Source organism: Chiloscyllium punctatum, chromosome 35 (assembly GCF_047496795.1).
Source record: "Chiloscyllium punctatum isolate Juve2018m chromosome 35, sChiPun1.3, whole genome shotgun sequence".
Taxonomy (NCBI): domain Eukaryota; kingdom Metazoa; phylum Chordata; class Chondrichthyes; order Orectolobiformes; family Hemiscylliidae; genus Chiloscyllium; species Chiloscyllium punctatum.
The window spans coordinates 53,213,038-53,216,271 of record NC_092773.1 but is presented as its reverse complement, the minus strand read 5'-3'; the positions used below and the strand labels follow the sequence as shown (position 1 = coordinate 53,216,271).

Genomic DNA, 3,234 nt, shown 5'->3' with positions numbered 1-3,234 from the left:
GCTGTCCCATTTGTCCCATTTCCTTCCCACCCATGTACATCACCCTCCCCTCCAAACTATCAACATTACACCCTCCCCCGTGCACCTATTGCTATCTCAGCTACCTTCAGCCCAGCCCCATCATCTCACATTTATCTCTCCACACTCGAGGCTTCCAACCAAATTCCTGATGAAAGGCTTTTGCATGAATCGTGGTTTTCCTGCTCCTCAGATGTAGAAAAGTTGGTTCCTGTGACATAAATGTGTTTGCAGAGGGTGCAGAACTGTTGCCATGTCATTACAGTGAATGTCCCAGGATTTATTTTGGAAAAATAAAACTGATTGAGGATAACAAACCCTTCGGGAAGGGCAGGCTGAAGTTTGAGTTCGTGAAAAGCCTGTTTCATGGATCGTGCAACGAGTCAGCCCACCCGTCTTTGTTGCGTAATTGGTCAACACGTTCATCCATTAACCGAACAGTTGGTGGTTTGGTACCACCCAGGAACGGATCTCTCATGGCTCATACTTCATTTGTTTTCTTTCCTGCACAGCTCCGGGCTTTTAATGTGGTCAGGAAAATGTTCCCCAAACAGGAATCCAATCCGGAACCAAAATGGAATTTTTGTATTGTTTTAATGGCTAATGTAAAGGAACTTGGATTTTCAGAATCTGAAACAAAAATAGAAAACGCTCGGTACAGACTGGGGTTTGGCAGTACTACTGGGAGAAAGCGGAGTTCAAATAACTTCTGAAGAAGTTCTGAAATGTTGAATCGCCCTTTCCCAGCCCCGATCCTGCTCGACCTGCTGAGTATTTTCCTGCAATTTCCGCCTTCTTTTAAGATGAATATCGATTCCACCTCTCGGGGTGGAACACCCAGACCCACTTTGTCCCGACATTTCATCGATTTCGAAGCTGTGGTTTTTGAATTCAAATAAACCAAACAATGATTCAGAACTGCTGAGCTCAACAGAGACAAAGACCTGGAAATGATTAATTCAACAGTAGTGGCACATCCTTATGTAGTTGTGGCCGAGTGGTTAAGGCGATGGACTTGAAATCCATTGGGAGTGTTGCCACGCAGGTTCGAATCCTGTCAACTACGATAAAGGGCGGAGTTTGCTTTCGACTTTTTTTTTGGGATTCAGATCACGGCGGAGAGAATCACGTCATTCAGGTCACGAATGGTGCAAAACTCCAGTGCACTCAAAGAACTGAACAGATGTACACTTGCATTGCCAAATTTGTTTAGACTCGTTACGACACACGGTAAACCCTCCTGCTTCATATAAAACACAGAAACGATTTATGCCGTACAGTAATCTGCAAAAGTTTGAGTGACCAAGAACTGCACAAAGTAAAAATTAAGAACTTTATTTCTAAAGTAAAAGAGTAATAAATTAACAAACCACGATTGACAATGTATTTCTATTACCCATTGTGACGTTCCCTTCGATAATACTATTCAGATAAAACTCCCAATTAAAGTTAACAAAACAGCAATTCTTTTCTCAAAGCCAGCCAGCTGTCGGTTCTTTTCTTCGGATCTTCCTATGTCTTCTTTTTCCTTGTTAGGAAATTCAGTGTCACACGTAACCGATCGAAAAGGTATTTTTCAGAGATATGTTTTTTCAAGAAGATTGTTACATGCAGGACTTGGCAGTCCTCCTCTCATCTGTTCAATGTCACCCGTATCATACCCCAGAGCATCTGATTGTGTCATTCTTTTTTAAGATTTTCAATAGACACAATTCAAATTTGAATTGATTTAATATTTTATTCTCGATAAAATTTAAACTGAGTGGTCAACTCGAAATGTTTATGTCTCTAGGCAATGAACTAATCGAGTTGTTCGATCCAGTATTACGTTGTTGTATTCTTGATAACACTTGTTGCAGTGTCTGGTTATTCTGCTGCTTTCAACAGTCTTAGCCATGCAACAATATGTTTAAAGAACCTCGTCTATTCAGGAAAAATGAACCATCATAATGAACATATGTTTTCATTTTATTTTTTAAATACTTTATCCTGGCATACCGATAAATTTCATATGATATCGCCTTAACCTTTTCCTATATACACACATAAGACATTAAATAAAGACAAATCTCATCTCAACGCCATAAGTTTAATCTGCAATAACCTGTCTGTGAATACATTCGACAGACACGTAACATATACGATTTATATATTGAAATTCTCTACCGTTAGAATCCAATGAAATAGTATCATATTCTTATATATAAACGTTTTAGCGGATTGTGGTCAGTGTACATAACCGTTTCTGAACCATTGTTCGGGCATATACTTTAAATTTGTAAAGCCAGAACCAAACTCAATAGTCATTTTTCGATTATGGAGCATTTCCTCTGGTAGATGTTGATTTTCTTTGAAAAGTAACCAACTGCCAGTTCAATCCCATGCTTATCTTTCCTGTTGAAGTACAGCTCCAACTCAAACGTCACTACCATCGATGGCGACTTTAATCGCTTTTGAGAAGTTTGGTGTAGTTAAAACTGGTTTGGTGGTTAATATCGACTTCAAATGGTCGAATGTCTCCTGGCATGGTACTGTCCACTGAAATGTTGTATTCTTATTCAGCAAATCGGTTAACGGTGCTACTAAACGAATATAGTTTGGAACCGACTTCTGGCAGACTCCGCTGAGTGTGAAGAATTGAAGAAACTCTTTCTTCGAAGTTGATCATGCAAATTCCTCTGTAGCCTTCGCCTTTATGTTCCGGCGGGAATCGACCTTCCATGACCGATCTTACATCCCAAGAACGTCACCTCTTTCGTGAATTCTGTTTAATTTATGTTTAGCATCAGTTTTGCTTCTCGTGGTCGTTCAAAGAGCTCTGCCAACAGTCTTTTGTGATCATTGCTTGAATTGCTAAAGATCATGACATCGTCCAAATACAGTGCACAGTTTGTCAACCCAGCCACAACTCTGTACATGCGTCTTTGGACTGTGGCAGGCTTGTTTTTCAGTCGGGGAGAAAGTGAGGACTGCAGATGCTGGAGATCAAAGTTAAAAATGTGTTTCTGGAAAAGCGCAGCAGGTCAGGCAGCATCCAAGGAACAGGAGAATCGACGTTTCGGGCATGATTCCTGAAGAAAGGCTTCTGCCCGAAACGTCGTTTCTCCTGTTCATTGGATGCTGCCTAACCTGTAGTTCTTCAGTCGAACGTGCATCACTTTAAACGGGTATCGCCTGTATGGAATTACAAACGCAGAAATCTGTTCACCAACTTTG

General features: G+C 40.7%; 1 non-coding gene across 1 annotated transcript; it reads left to right on the top strand.

Moving 5' to 3' along the window:
• Positions 1–1,001: 1,001 nt before the first annotated feature.
• On the top strand, positions 1,002–1,084 carry trnas-uga (transfer RNA serine (anticodon UGA)). The gene has a single exon. It is a non-coding gene; the product is annotated as a tRNA-Ser (tRNA).
• The last annotated feature ends 2,150 nt before the right edge of the window (positions 1,085–3,234 follow it).